We start from the raw sequence: 15846 nt of genomic DNA, 5'->3' as shown, positions 1-15846 counted from the left end.
ATTCCCACATTCTAAGGGATGTCTCCTTTTTGGGTTGCATAGGCTGGCATTTAGTAACAGTACAAATTCCTTGTTTTGCTTAGGGAATGCTATTGCCTGATGTCACTGGTGTCACACGAGGCTCTCTGAAGAGGTGGGTCTGAGTTTTCTCCTAAGCCATGAGCACTGCAGGAAAGCGAATCCCAGCAGAGCCGCGTGCTTGCCTTCCCCTGGCTGCAGAGCTGGTGGCAGAGAGCTGGGGCTGCACTGCCGAAAGACCCAGAAGTCACCCTCCAGAGTGGGACCAAAGCCAGTCCTGAGCCAGATAAAAGTCGGAAAGGGTTCTGACCTTTTATCTAGTGCATTTTTTCCTTATATTCCTGTGCTAGGAGAGGAGAGATTGCATTCTCAGCACGCTACTTGGTGAACTTGATAATCCTGGCCATGCTTGCTTCAGCAGCACATATACTAAGATTGGAACAATACAGAGAAGATTAGCATGCCCCCTGTGCAAGGATGACATGCAAATACATGAAAAAAATTATGGCCACTTCACTACTCTTGTGAATAAATCTGGGCTGGTGGGTGGCTTTTGTTATGAAACCTTGTCTGGTGAGTGGAAGCGGGCAAGATCCTAAAAACTTGTCATTGGCCCACCGCGGTGGCCTAGTGGTTAAAGTCCTCGCCTTGCAGGAATCCCATATGGGTGCCTGTTCTAATCCCGACATCCCTGCTTTCCATCCAGCTCCCTGCCTGTGACCTGGGAAAGTGGTCAAGGATGGCCCAAAGCCTTGGAACCCTGCACCTGCATGTGGGAGACCTGGAAGTGACTCCTGGCTCCCTGGCTTCAGAATGGCAAAGCACCGGCTGTTGAAGTCACTTGGGGAGTGAATCCTCTCTGTCTCTCCTACTCTCTGTATATCTGACTTTGCAATAAAAATAAAATAAATTTTAAAAAAGAAAGAAAAGTTGTCATCAGTAATAGAAATAGTGGAGTCAGTCCACTTTCTCCCCTGCTGAAGACCCTATTTCCGTGGTCCCTGTGCTTGCTGCCTTGGGCTCTCCTTGAATGCAGTCTGCTTTGCCATCTTAGAAGAAGAGAGCAAGAGTGTGAGAGAGAGAGAAAGGGAAAATAAAAAGAAAAGATAAATAGAAGACAAATCCTGAAACAGAGTTAACTGGATTTGTGTTTTTAAAGGTCTAGATAGTATCTTTGAAAACAAAGATTTATTTTTATGTGAAAGGCAAATAGAGACAGCGAGGATGAGAGACAGAGAGAAGAGAGAAATTCTATCTACTAGTTTGTTCCTCAGATGGCTACAACAGCCAGAGCTGGTCTGGTCTGAAGCCAGGGAGTCTGGAGCTTCTTCTGGGTCTCCCACAGAATGCAGGGGCCCAAGCAGTTGTGCCATCTTCCAGTGCTTTCTCAGGGACATTAGTAGGGAATGGGATTGGAAATGGAACAGCCAGGACTGGCGCCTATTTGGCACACTGATGCCACAGACAGAGAATTAGCCTACTGTGCCACAGTGTCAAACCCAGTTGTTGCTTTTTTAAAAATAATTTATTTTATTCTTATTGAAAAGGCAGATTTCAAGAGAGAAGGAGAGACAGAAAGATCTTCCATCCAATGAGTCACTCTCCAAATGGCTGTAATGGCCAGAACTGAGCTGACCCGAAGCAGGAGTCAAAAGCTTCTCCCAGGTATCTCATGTGGATACAGAGTCCCAAGGTTTTGGGTCAGTCTCCACCACACTCCAAAACAATGGGACTATCCAAACTGAGATTGGAAACCAAAGCAAAACTTCTTCCTTCCAAGAACAGAACAAACTGGACAAATACCCCAGCCTAACGATGACAGCAAAAAATCCTGGTGAATGGAGATTTGAGGTTGACTGTGTCAGCCAATGGATGCTGGGAGGGCCACATCCTTGGATCGGTGAAATTGACAGCATTTCAGAACTATCTAAACCACTTGGGCAGAACCCTTGAAACATGCACACACCAGCACCCTGGATTGATATCAGGGTCCCTCATCCCTGGGTACTGGGACATTTGGAAAGTCATGTGGGCCCGGCGATGTGGCCTAGCGGTAGCCCTTGCCTTGAACACACCGGGATCCCATATGGGTGCCGGTTCTAATCCTGGCAGCTCCACTTCCCATCCAGCTCCCTGCTTGTGGCCTGGGAAAGCAGTTGAGGACAGTCCTATGCTTTGGGACCCTGCACCCGCGTGGGAGACCCGGAAGAGGTTCCAGGTTCCTGACTTCGGATTGGCGTGCACCGGCCGTTGTGGCTCACTTGGGGAGTGAATCATCACGGAAGATCTTCGTCTCTGTCTCTCCTCCTCTCTGTATACCTGACTTTGTAATAAAAATAAATAAATCTTAAAAAAAAAAAACAAAAAGACAGTCATGTGTGGCTTCCCTCTTTATCACTTCCCTTCTCCCAGAAGCAAGAAGAAATGACAAGTTTGGGACTCAGTGCGATGGCCTGGCTGCTAAAGTTTTCTCCTTGAATGTGCTGTGATCCCATATAAGCACTGGTTCTAATCCCGGCAGCTCCACTTCCCATCCAGCTCCCTGCTTGTGGCCTGGGAAAGCAGTTGAGGACGGCCCAAAGCCTTGGGACCCTGCACCCGCGTGGGAGACCTGGAAGAGGTTCCTGGTTCCCGGCTTCGGATCGGCGCACACCAGCCCGTTGTGGCTCACTTGGGGAGTGAATCATCGGATGGAAGATCTTCCTCTCTGTCTCTCCTCCTCTCTCTATATATCTAACTTTGAAATAAAAATAAATAGATCTTTTTTGTTGTTTTTTTTTTTTTGCTAAACTTTTTTTATTATTATATTTTGGACAATCTTTACATAGTTAATTAGGGTAAAAAAGGTTCAAGGGCTATAAGGAAGTGGATAAGACTATTTCCATATTGTTTCCTTCATGTTTAAAGGGGGGTATTAAGGGAGGAGGCCCAATCAATTTCCCATCTTCCCCAGGTCCCAGATGTAGGGCATGCTCCGAGGTTCTTGCTCAAGTGGTTTTCATAGTTCACCAATTATGAATCACTGCCAATCTTGCTACTCCAAGTACGATGAGGTTGTTGAAGAATCCACTGATTGACATAGTCCATCATAGTCTCCATTTGCCCTGTATTTTGCTGCCAACATATAGCTGAGGTGGTTGATTGACTTCTGTCTCTTCCTGGTTAGGGTTCTGAGTCCAGCATTTTGATTAGGGAGATCTCCAAAGAAACTTTGTCTGAGGTGTTCCCAGACCTGATTCTTGTGTGTACTAGCAAGTACAGGGCCCAGCACAGTCCATCGCCCTGATCAGCTGGTGGTTGCAATTGCTGCGTGTTTCTGTTTTTAGCTCCGGCTTCCACTGGAACCAATGGGTGTTGCTGTCCAGCCTGGTTCTGCCCAGCACATACTCGGCCCTCACACCAACCAGTGGGAGCTGCAGCCAGGTCAGAGCGATCCACAATAACCCCCACCAGGCCCGCCCCCTACCCTGGTTTGCCAGTCTGTGTAGCAGACTAGTTCAGTCTGTCCCACACCCCATTCAGCTCTCGTACATCTCAATGGGTATTAAAGCTTAGTTCCATCTAATCAGCTCCACTATGCAGCCCACACAGATGCTGTTGGGTATCTGTCTAGCCACCCTAGCCCCTGTCCTAGTTTTCGTGCCCTGCCGTGGAAGTGGTAACCCAAGAGGGAGGAACCCACTATTTCCCTTCTAGACCACTCCCACTCCCGGAGTATGCACATGCACTCTCCACGTGGTTCTGTGGCTTGACTTGACAGAACTAGCCCCCAGTGCCTGCTTCTGCCAGTTGATGCTGCGGCTAAGCCCAAACAACCCTCACCCACTCTAATTTTGTTTGCACCAGTAGGAATAATCAGCCCAGCCTGGCTTTTCCCTGATCTAGTCCACATGAGGTGCACAGGTGTTGTAGCCCTGCGTAGTCTGGTCTGCCCCCATCCCAGCTCACGCTCTCCAGTGGGAGTAGCTGTCCAGCAAGGGAACCACCTCTTATTTCCCTGCCGGCTCTGCCCCTTCCCTTCCTGGTTCTCACGCGTGCTGGTTGGGTGCTGCAGTCACATCCGGCACAGGCAACCTCACCTTGGCATTCCGTATTGTGCACTAGTTTTTGTTGTGACCGAACCCTGCTCGACCCACACTGTTCTGCTGCTTGGATTTGCCAGTGGATGATGTGACCTGGTTCAGCTTGGTCTGCCCCTGATCCATGCCAAATGTACTGCCAGACCCTGGCCTGTTCTGGGCTGTTTCCTATCATGCTTCTTGTGCTTACCTGCAGGGACTGTGTCCTGCCAGAGGAGTTGCCCAGGCTCCTCCATCAGAACCTCTCCCAATACCAGATTTTGTGCATACCAGGGGGTCCTTGAGCCAGCCCTACCCAGTTCACCTCCTGTCCTAGCAGGAACAGTGGCCTTTCCTGACTGGCCTTTAACCCAAACTGTTGGATGTTTCAGCCCAGCCATGGCTCGTCCATACCCACATACGGGTCTCACATGGCTCAGTAGGGGTTGAGACCTAGCCTAGTCCTTCCCCCATCTACTCTGGTCCTCCAGGACACCAGAGGGTTTTGGAGTCTGACCCGGCTTGGTGCATCCAATCCCAGTCTACACTTGTGCCAAGGGAGACTACAACTGTTTCCTGATCAGAACGCAGCCCCCATTCCAGGCCACGTGCCCCTTGGTGGGAACCTCAACTCAGTTAGGGTGTCCCCTTAGCTCGCCAACCAGGCCTATTCCCAGCCATAGATTGCGTGCATGCCAGTGGTTGCTCTGACTCAGCTTGGCACAGCCCCTCACTTGTCCTGGCCTTTGCCTTAGACACTGTGGCTTAGTGTCCCTGACTCATGCAGACCAGTAGGTGCACGAGCCTAGCTTGGTGTGTCTTGAGCTCCATCCTGGTTTCTAGTTTCACATGTAGGCTTAGGTTTGCTCAGTCCTGCCCAGTACATCCCATTCCATTACTAATTTACACATTAGCCAACCGTTGGAGCTACTTTGCCCAGCTTATCTGACCCCCAAGGTCTGGACCACATGTTCACCTGTGGGAGCTATGACTCACCAAGGGAGTTTCTCAAGATCCTTCACTTAATCCACTGCCAGACCCAGTTTTCATATATGCCATTGGGTTTAGGACAGTGCCCGGCGTAGTCTGGCCTTCCATTTGGCCATGTATGAGCTGGTGAAAGTTGCAGCCCGGCCCACCCCACACCCTGTTCAGGATGCACATTCGAGTGCTGCTGCCTTGACCAGTCCAGACTGTTGCGGGTTCCTTTACCTGTGATTGATGGCAGGCTCCTTGGTCACACCTAGCTTCCATCACCATCCCAATCCTCAAGCTAATGAGTGGGGCTAGAATTTTCACAGGGTTTGGCCCACACAACCCTCACAGAATCTACCCCTGGATATGGTTCTCGAGTGCAGGTTAATGTAATGGCCCTGCTCAATAAGACCTGTCTCCTGGTCCATCATCATGTCAGGTAATAAGAGATGATTCTGCTGGACAAACCCCAAGCCATAGCTTTTGCATGGACTGGTATTTGGTGGTCAGCATTGTTCCGTGATTACAAGTTTTTCAAAAGGAAGAGTTACTGTCATTGGGAATCTTCACGACTGATTCACGTCCTAGAAGCTCAGTGGGTTCAACCTGGAGCTACCTAAGCAGCGATTCAAAGAACCAAAACCCCAGAGCTCCCCATCCGGGTGGCCAGCAGGTGGAGCCTGGCGCCAAATGACATGCTGGTCGCCAGGGGACAGCTCATCACGTGCACATGGTGGCTGGCGTCTGGGATCCAGGCATGAGACACCCCATCCTGAGACCCACCAGCAGCCAGGAGGCTCCTGGAAGTTTAAATTCCCAGGCCCAAGGTCGCGCCCCTCCCCAATCCCATTCACCGCCCAATGAGGTTGGCGGGTGTGCCCCAGATCTGCCCCGTCACAGAGACCTCCTCCCTCGGTGTACTCACCCAGAAGGGAGCAGCCCCGGGAGCCCAGGCAGACCCAGGGACAGCTCACCATGTAGTGCACGTGGTGGCTGGCGTCTGGGATCCAGGCATGAGACGCCCCATCCTGAGACCCACCAAAAATAAATAAATCTTAAAAAAAAAAATAACATTTTGAAACAGTGAGTTCACCCAATTTTTGCTAAACCTCGATCCTTCTCACCCTGATCAACAATGTAATCATTGTAAGAAATTAAATAATTTAAAAAATTTTTAAAGGTAAAAGAAACCTTCTACCTTTCTAAAGGCTCCTCTCAACTATTGTACTTAAACTAATAATAGACCAATATAGCAGCTAATGATCATATGCTCTCACAATGAACAGTTCAGCAATGACAGAACTGTACAACACTCAGTAAATTCCAGTGAAAACTAACAGTAACATTTCAATAATGACTCATCAGTATAACATAAACAATACATCACTGCAAGATATTAGCAACAGTGGAAACTGGGGGTAGGGAAAATTAGGAATAGTATACTGTCTATTCAATTTTCTGTAAGCTTAAAACCTCTCTAAAAAATAAAATTTAGGTCAGGTGGCAGATTCTGTAGGGGATATGTGAACTCACCTCTGTGGGTCTGCAGTACCCACAGGGTGGGCTACAGCACCCACAAGCACATGCAAAGACCGGGATTGGGGGTGAACTATGCCAGGCAGTGGTCTAGTACCTGGTGGCGCACATGAGATCTGGTCTGGGAGTGGGCCAGGTAGAGGAACTTGGGGAACTCCCCTACTAAGCCTATTAGGCTACAGCTCCTGCTGGGGAGCATGAGGCTGGGATCAGGCCAGGTTAAGTCAGACTACAGTACCCATTGACCTACCTGTGGACCGATCTGCAGGACAGCTGGGCCAGGCCAGTCCACAGAACCCACTAGCCGGGGTTATGAGCCACAGTGGGGTGCAGGCTGAGACAGGTTGGACCACGACACCTGGAAATTCATATGAGGGCTGGGACCGGGGGCAGGCCAGGCAAATCCAGGTGAATTTCAAGGCAAGGCAAGACAAACCAGACTGGGCCACAGCACCCACCAGCATGCACAAGACCTGTGGCTTGGGGCAAGCCTGGTAGGGGAACTTCAGCGACTCCCCTGATAAGTCACTGCTCCCACTAATAAACTTGATAGCTGGGCCTGGGGGGTGAACTGGACCGGGCAGGGCTGTATTACCTGTTGGCCTGCATGTGAGCTAACTTTGAGGGAGGGCTGGACTAGGCTAGGCCACCACATGCAATGACAGATGCAAGAGCCAGAGTAAGTGCAGGCCAGCTAGACTTTGCATAGCATCCACTGGCAAGTGCCAGGACAGGGTGCAAGTCATATCAGGCTGAGTCACAGTACCCCCTGGAAAGCACAAGATCAAGGTAGGAGTGGGCTTGATAAATTGGGGACTCTAATTGAGCTGCAGATTCTGCTGGTGAGCATGAGAGCAGGGCTGGGACAGACCAGGCTGGGCAGGCAGGGTGACAACACCTGTCAGCACACCTGTGGGCTGGGTTGGGCTGAGGTAAGATGCAGCACCCATAGGTGTGTATGAGAGCAGTATGGGATGTGGGATGGGCTGAACATGCAAATTTGCTGCACATGCAAATAGTCTTTACATGCTTCATTAAGGCACAAAGGTCAAGGGCTTGAGGAAAGTGGGTAAGAACACAGTTGCCACATTCTTTTTTCCTCCGGATCGGCCCCTCCCCGCCCCTCCCCGCCCCTCCCCGCCAGGCCCCCTCACCCGGCCCCGCCTCTCCACCTCCCAGCCCCGCCCCTCGCCGCCTCCGTCCCTCCCCGCCACGTCCCGCCCCTCAGCAGGTCCCGCCCCCTTGCCCAACTCCGCCCCTCCCCTCTGTGGCCCGCCCCCTCGTCCGGCCCCACCCCGTCCCCCCTCCTTCACAGCCACCTGCCCGGGGTTGGGCAGTGGAGTGTTCCTTTGCTACCGAGGAACGCTGCTCCTCCGCTCCTTGCGGAAGATTCTAGCACCTACGTGGGCCCTGAGAGCCTCGTCCCAACCTTCGGAAGAGAACGAGCCTCGCCAGGGGCCAGTCGGGGACTGAGTCGGGCGAGGAGGAGAGTCGGGTTTCCCCACAGGCACTGCGTAGTCCGGCTCCTTTCACTTTAGCTGGGGAAGCAGCGAGAGTCAGACTCCTGAGCTCCACATACACATAATACATCCTTGATTAATTTGGGACGAATAGAAAAAATTATGGAATGGTAACAACGAGCTGAAAACTAGTGATTGTTACTAATAAATGAGAACGTTCTCAGGTTAAGAAAATGACTCGCCCAACGTGGGGCTCGAACCCACGACCCTGAGATTAAGAGTCTCATGCTCTACCGACTGAGCTAGCCGGGCTGCAGGGGAGGAGTTCTGACTACATGTATATCATTCTGTGGCTACAACGTGAATGCGTTGTATACAATCCTCTGAGAAGACATGTGGAACTGAATTCGGTCTGAAGAAAACAAAATGCAGATGATGTGGATGGGAGACACTGGACTTCGTTTTTCAAATAAAAGTTGGTGTTGCTTAAATGTAGACCTGTGTTCATTTGGGGGAATCAAGGTGTCCCCAGTTGTACACTCACCGGGATTCTGAAGGAATCCTGTCTCCAGCCACGGCTGCTCCACTTGCCTGGGTGAATAGTTGAGCCCACTCCCCAGGAGACCCGAGGGGTCCCGGCGCCCCTCAGCCAGGAATGGCTGGGTCAGCCTTAATGGTCACAGAATAAACGTGTGTGTGTGTGTGAATTTGAATGGAGCCGAATGAAAATCAAAGATGAGGCCTTATGAGGAGCGGTTGGAGAAGAAAATTGTAAAATGAACAACAAAGTTGAAACCATATTTTGACTGTGGTCAGTTTATTCAGACTTTCAGGTAGCACTCTTCTGAGAACGTTCCTGAGATTCCAGCGTTGTCATGCCCTCCGCGGGGTTCTCTGTTGCGCAAACAGCAGGGGACCGAGAGATAAAGGCACGTTCCAGGAAAAGCAGGAAGCGATCCTAGAATACCTTGGAGACACATGCTGCCCTGGACTTGCTATCCTGATGACAAATTCTTGTAAAGGCCAGGCCAGGTGGTTGGGAGGCTTAGTGGTTCCGAAATGAATGGTGGAGATGAACCTGTAATCGTGGTTGCGCAGGCCAACGGGACCCTCCAGCGGGAGCCCGGGACCCTGTGCGTGAGGCCAGCAGCCAAGGGGCCAAATGCTTGTAATCCGATTTCTAGGTCACAGCCTGTGCTTTTTCCGAGGCACCCCAGGACTGTGTGCTCAAGAGATCTACCCAGCGGCCCGCCAATTCCGATGGAGCGAGAACCTCATCTCTCTCTCTCTTTTTTTTTAATAAAAAGAAAAGGAAACACCAGATACTCATGTCATGCCGTGACTCGGATTCGAACCGAGGTTGCTGCGGCCACAACGCAGAGTACTAACCACTATACGATCACGGCGCGCCACCCGCACAGACACAAGCACCCCCTCTATTTCGCGCCTTTTCTCAGCACCACTGCCTGCCGGCCTCGCCCGGGGTCGCCTCAGTCGGAGACGCAGCCGCTCGCCCTCCGCCGGCCTCAAGCCCCGACGTCCGGCTGGGACTCCGGCCTCTCCGCGGGAGCCGGTGCGCTCAGACCTGCTCCCTGGACGCCCCGCGCTGCGACCCCTGCCCCTCACACCACCGAGTTGTCCTCACACAGGGCTGCGAGACGTGACCCGCAAGGATCTTCCTCGGTGTCTCCTTCCCGTTTCAGAAAGTGAGACTCGGAGCTGCCGGGCGGCGGAAGGGCCTCAGGCCTCGGTTGGGATTCGTTTTTCTGGCTCCCCGGTGTCTCCGAGCGCTCCCTCTGCAGCTGAGGCGCTGGGCGACGTCCTCCTCCTGCTCCCTCAGCACAGTCAAGCCGCCTCTGCAAATATAGAAGTAAATATAAAGCGTTTCTATTGTTGACAGTAACGTTCAAACTGCTGAAAAAGGAACTATTGTGAATTTGTACTTAACGCTAGTCGCCGAACACAGCCAACCAGTGTAGTTCGCTATTACACTAGTGACAAAACTAAAAAGTTTACTCTGATACCCACTCCACATGGTGAAAGGTCCGAACACGGGGGTCAATTGTTTTTTCATTGCTTCCTGCTTTCCCAAAAAGGAAAGGCAAAAGTGAAACACTGCGTTGGCCGGGAATCGAACCCGGGTCAACTGCTTGGAAGGCAGCTATGCTCACCACTATACCACCAACGCAACCGGCTCTTACTTCCATATTAAATCTTTCTCATTATGCTTTGATTTTTTTCTTTTTATTTATTTTGAAAATGTTATCCAAAGAAGCTGTGATTTCAAATATTAAAAAGTCTGAAATTTTTTTTAGTGCAAGTGTAAGGAAAGACAATCTCAGCTCCTTTTATCGTCCTTGGAAGGTAGCTTCTGAAATCCGATCGGCGACTTAAATCTTGGCTATGGGAGTGTTCTCTGTACAACATTGTTAACCATTTGGCAGTGTTTGCTCAATACAAGCGCATAGTTACACTGAAAGACAAAAACATTTTTAAGTTTTGGAAAGATGAAGTCAAATTGCTTTTTGGGGAGGTATCACTCATTTTCAATATTCAGCGAATACTACCAACACTAGTCAGTGATAATATAATTATCATCTTTATGGACGTAACAGGATAAAAACCCGCTGTCTCACTTTAATTTGTTTTCATCTCATTACTATCAAAGTGGATCTTTTTTCATAAATTTACTAATTATTTGTCCAAATTTTGAGACTAAGCCACGTACATTACCTGTTTTACAATGGGGTATATTTCCCTACTGGTTTACAACAGTTTTTCATTCATCTTTTAATATTAGGTACAGGATTTAGATGGGCATTAGTTTTCTGTTTTTGAGTATAGTCTATCAGTTTTATCTGTTATATCTTTCTCTGCCTTTATATCAAAATAGTTCTGAATACACAAAAATTAAGATAATCAGTTTTCCTCTTTATAGAAGCTTTCAGTTCTTGCATTTGACTCTTTAGCTGGTATGTTGCATTTCTACTGCTAAAAAGGTATCCTAATGAAATAGCTAGTGATATACACAAACATATATTTATGCAAATAGCCATCAAAATATTTGTAAAACCAAAAAGTTTAGGAAGGTGGGGGGAACCAGAAGTCCAGTGACAAGGTTAATTAAATCCGTTTTGATTTTTAAGCATTTTTCTTTTTAAGTTATGTTTGCCTTGTACACTGCTGGTACTAGTATCAATTGGTATCAACACTAGGAAAGCCAAATTGGTAATATCTATCCAAAAATTCACATGCCCCTTAAACACTACTATTTCAGTTGCTGAGCAATATTCCACATGCATACAAAATAACATATATACAAGGTTATCTATGGCACTATCGTTTGTGATAGAAAAGAATTAGAAATAACCTAAGAGCCCAAAAATAGGAAGCTAGTTAAACTAATTATTAAATAACCATACAGTTAGAATGCTGTGTAGCCTAAGAAGGAGGAAGCTCTTAGTGCGAAATACGTTAACTACTATAAAACACATTATCTAATACAAAAGACACAGTGCAAGCATACAGAAGTCCACCCGAGTGCCATCATCTGCACAAAGAGGAGAGTATAATTGAAATTCCTACGTGCACATGCTTTTCATTTGCACGAAGCATCTCTGACATTATAATTTAAAAGTGCAACACTAGTTGCTTCATTAGAGGGAAAAGACACTCTTAACACTTAGGCCTTTGCAAATGTGAATACTAAGCCAGATAAATATATTAGTTCTTCAAAAACTAAATAACTACATTGAAAGAAAATACATTACTGAAGAATATTCTCTTGGAAAGTGTTTAATGTTATAAAAACGCATATGTGTGGTATAATCCACTTTCTATTTGATAAACTGGTATTAACAGATTTAATGGTGCGATTGTGAGCAACTTTTACCTTGTGTTTTATTATATTTCCGTTGTCTCGGCTGGGGTGGGTGTGGGAAAGGTTTTACTGAAACTAAATTCACAACGCATGAAAAACAAAAACAAGAAAAGTTTGTTTCCCTGACCGGGAATCGAACCCGGGCCGCGGCGGTGAGAGCGCCGAATCCTAACCACTAGACCACCAGGGAAGATGCAAGGATTCTCGCATGATTTTTATATGATTCTAGCTAAAGCTGCTTTCATTTTTTTTTTTTTTTTTTTTCCTGTTAGAAGATGGTGTTATGCGTTGACGGGTTGTGAGATTTTGAAATGCTGCGTCTTCTCTGTATCAAAACCATTTCCCATAGCAGCAAACACTGTACAAGAATTCCCAAGCCTGGCGTTCAGATCCTGAGGAGTGGGTCTACACGGGTAATAGTCTCACGACCAGAAATCAGAGTCAGGACAGAAGAGCCAGAGACTGGAAGCTTCCACTGCCTGGAAGGACAAAGGTGCCCTGTTGGCCTTTGCCAAGAATTACCAGGAACTTTCTTAGAGAATACCCGGGTCGTCGTGCGAGGAACGCGGAAGATCCTGGGCCTCTTACTGCTTTTCTTCTTCTTCATATTGGTACATACTGATCAAACTGTAGGCCAAAAGGGTGAAATTCCTAAGCTTGTGAGTGAGTTTCACTTGCCGGGGACAACCAGAGAAGCAGGCGCTCTGGGATTTTGCATTGTTTAAATATGTGGGAGTGAGGAAAAATCAAGCTGGCGCCAGGTTAGACCAAGAAAAGAACTTTTTTCAAAAATACTTATTTTTATTGCAAAGTCAGATATACAGAGAGGAGAAGAGACAGAGAGGAAGATCTTCGTCCATTGATTCACTCCCCAAGTGGCCTCGACAGCCTGAACCAACCCGGTCCAAAGCCAGGAGCCTTATCCAGGTCGGGGTCCCAAGGCTTTGGGCCATCCTCCACTGCCTTCCCAGGCCACAAGCAGGGAGCTGGATGGGAAGCAGAGCTGCCAGGACATGACTGTTGTTCATATGGGATCCTGGTGCCTGCAAGGCAAGGACTTTGGCCACTATGCTACCTCACCAACAATATTTAAATTTTTTAAAAATATTGTTTATATTACTGAGAGGGATACAGGGCAAGGGTGGGTCTCCAATTATGGTGCAGAGGGTTGCAGTATGGAGGAATGTGGGTAATACAAATGTTTCCTTTTTTTTCCTCCTGTGTCCGCAGAAGCAGGAGGAGGGAGAGGGGGACACTCTAAGGGACATCAGCACCCAGGGAGGGGAGACAGTCATTTGATGATACTTTAGAGACCCTGATGTAGGGAAGAGTGTTCCAGTGGTGTTGGTTGAGTGGTTTTGATAGTTCTGAGAAGCTGTTGGTTTCGTTGTACCAGAGTTAAGAATATCTTTCCAAGATCTGCTGGCTGACCAAGTCCACCTTAGTGCATCCACACACCCAGACACTTGCTGTGAAGATTGGCCAGGAGAGTTATGGAACCTGTTCAGCTTTCCATCCTCTGACATGGCACCCGACATCCCCTGCTAGCCTAAATGAGCTGACTGCCACGTCCTGCATGTTCATCTGGACATGCTGTCCACAGTACAGGCATCAGCAACTGAGGAGGCCTAGTCTCGATACACACACAAGTTCAAACCACACATCCTATAGTATCCTTGTGGCCAAGTTCTGAATCCAGCAGTCCAGTTGGGAGTCTCCCAAGAAATCTCACCTGGGATTGCCTCAGTCTTGACTCTTGTGTGCACCAGCCAGTGCAGGTTCTTTCACTTGCACCAGTCAACGCACATACCAGTGGATGCAGCTGCTTGACCAGTTCTGCCTTAGACCAATCTCTCACATGAACTAATGGGTGCTGCGGCCTAGCCCAGCCAAACACATCTCAGGCCTGGTGTTCATGCACAACAGCTGGTGCCATGGCCTCATTGGCATGAGACTCCCAATAAGTTCCACTAGGCCCACCCCCAGTCCTGGTTTTTGCATGTGCCAGCATGTGATGTGACCTAGCTTAGCCCACCCTGCATCCCATCTAGCTGTTGTACACATCCATGGGTGCTATAGCTTAACTTAGCCCAAACTGACCCTAGACCTGGTCCATATGTATGCCCATGGGTCCTACTGCTGTGACCAGCCTGGTCCACCCCCAGACCTGGCTCTCAACGGTCACCAGTGGGAGAGTTAGCCCAGCAGGAGAGTGCCCACAGTTCCCCTACCAGACCCATTCTCAGCTCCAGATCTTGCACCTGCAGGGGGTACTGCAGTCCAGCCTGACATGACTCGCACCCAGTCCTTGCACTTGTCAGTAGGTACTGCTGCTGCAGAGTCTGGCTGGCCCACACCATTCTGGCTCTCATGCATGCCAGTGGATATGACAGTCTATCCAAGACTGGCCTGCCTCCAGACCAACCTGCCCCCAATCCCAGTTCTCACATTCGCCCCTGGAGGTAACAGCCTAGAAAAGGGGTCCCTGAAGATCTACCAGGCATGATTCCAGCCCTGGATCTAAGGCATGCCAGCGGGTGCTGCAGCATAGTTTAAGATGGCTTGTCCATTGTCTTAGCATTCTCCTACAGGTGCAGCAGCCTAGCACAGCCTGGCCCACTCCAAGCCCCAGCTCTCACATGATCTGGCAAGTGTTGCAGTCCAACCTGGCCTGGCCTGCACTCCATCCTGACGCTCAGGAAGTGCCAGTGTGTGCTGTGAACCGGCTCAGCCAGGTCTGCCCACAACCCTGGCTATTGTACTCCCTAATGGGTGATGCAGCCTGACAGGAGAGTTCCACTATCAGGTCAGTTTGCACCCTGGATATCACATTTGCCAGTGTGTACCACAATCCTATCTGACATGGTCTGCTCTCAAACTGGCCTATGCCTGTTCCAGTGGGTACTGCAGCTTGGCCCAGGTGGGCCCCCTCTCAGCCCCGGCTCTCCCTGCGTGTCTGTTGAGTTCCTCTGTCAAGCTTAGTTCAGCCCATCATCATCCCCAGCTCTCCACGCAAGCTGGCAGGTGCTGCAGTCCCACAGAGCTGAGCCCACAAGTACCCTAAAAATCTGCCCCAGGCCCGGTGCAGTAACCTAGCAGATAAAGTCCTCGCCTTGAAAGTGCCAGGATCCCATATGGGTGCCTGTTCTAATCCCAGCAGCCCTGCTTCCCATCTTGCTTCCTGCTTGTGGCCTGGGAAAGCAGTTAAGGACAGCCCAAAGCCTTGCACCTGTGTGGGAGACCTGAAGGAAGTTCCTGGCTCCTGGCTTCGGATTGGCACAGCACTGGCCATTGCAGTCACTTGGGGAGTAAATCTTCCTCTCTGGCCATTGCACTCACTTGAGGAGTGAATCAGACCGAAGATCTTCCTCTCTGTCTCTCCTCTCTCTGTATATCTGACTTTGCAATAAAAAAAAATAAACACGGAAAAAAAGAATCTCCCCTCAGACCCAGTTCTTTCACATTCTGGTGAGCACTGCAGCCTAGCCTGGCATGGCCTACCTGCTACTCACAAATTCAAGCGTGAGTACTGTGGTCTAGCCCAAACCTCCTCAGGTCCCAGCCTTTGATTGCACCAGTGAGTGGTAGGCGATGCTATTTAGCCCAATCCCAGTTTCCCACATGGGCAGGTGCCTTGGCATGCCCAGACATGCCCTCCAGGCCCTCCCCCACCAACCTGCCCCAAACCACTGAATCTCAGCTCCCTCACCTACCTGCAAGTGCAATGGCCCAGTCCATGGAACACCTCAGAAGTCATTTCTCTGCTGTCAAACATACCCTCAGCTGTTCTCACTCCACTGTGTCCCCAGACCCCTTCCTTGGGCAATCTGCAGCCTTGCCATCTGAGGACTAAGGTGATGTGTCCCAGTGCAGAGCTTTCCACCTGTGTGGGAGACTTGAAGGAAGATAAGTGGGGAGA

General features: G+C 49.4%; 4 non-coding genes and 1 pseudogene across 4 annotated transcripts; 1 reads left to right on the top strand and 4 right to left on the bottom strand.

The window, feature by feature from the left end:
- Window positions 1–427: 427 nt before the first annotated feature.
- On the top strand, window positions 428–524 carry LOC131479707 (U6 spliceosomal RNA; annotated as a pseudogene).
- A 7762-nt stretch (window positions 525–8286) lies between these two features.
- Window positions 8287–8359, bottom strand: TRNAK-CUU (transfer RNA lysine (anticodon CUU)). The gene has a single exon. It is a non-coding gene; the product is annotated as a tRNA-Lys (tRNA).
- A 1022-nt stretch (window positions 8360–9381) lies between these two features.
- TRNAH-GUG (transfer RNA histidin (anticodon GUG)) lies at window positions 9382–9453 on the bottom strand. Its single transcript has one exon. It is a non-coding gene; the product is annotated as a tRNA-His (tRNA).
- A 710-nt stretch (window positions 9454–10163) lies between these two features.
- TRNAG-UCC (transfer RNA glycine (anticodon UCC)) lies at window positions 10164–10235 on the bottom strand. Its single transcript has one exon. It is a non-coding gene; the product is annotated as a tRNA-Gly (tRNA).
- A 1810-nt stretch (window positions 10236–12045) lies between these two features.
- TRNAE-CUC (transfer RNA glutamic acid (anticodon CUC)) lies at window positions 12046–12117 on the bottom strand. Its single transcript has one exon. It is a non-coding gene; the product is annotated as a tRNA-Glu (tRNA).
- Between the last annotated feature and the right edge of the window lie 3729 nt (window positions 12118–15846).

The sequence above is a fragment of the Ochotona princeps genome, chromosome 2 (assembly GCF_030435755.1).
Source record: "Ochotona princeps isolate mOchPri1 chromosome 2, mOchPri1.hap1, whole genome shotgun sequence".
NCBI classification, from domain to species: Eukaryota; Metazoa; Chordata; class Mammalia; order Lagomorpha; family Ochotonidae; genus Ochotona; species Ochotona princeps.
Note: the sequence above shows the minus strand (reverse complement) of the source record. Positions and strands in the feature narration are given on the sequence as shown.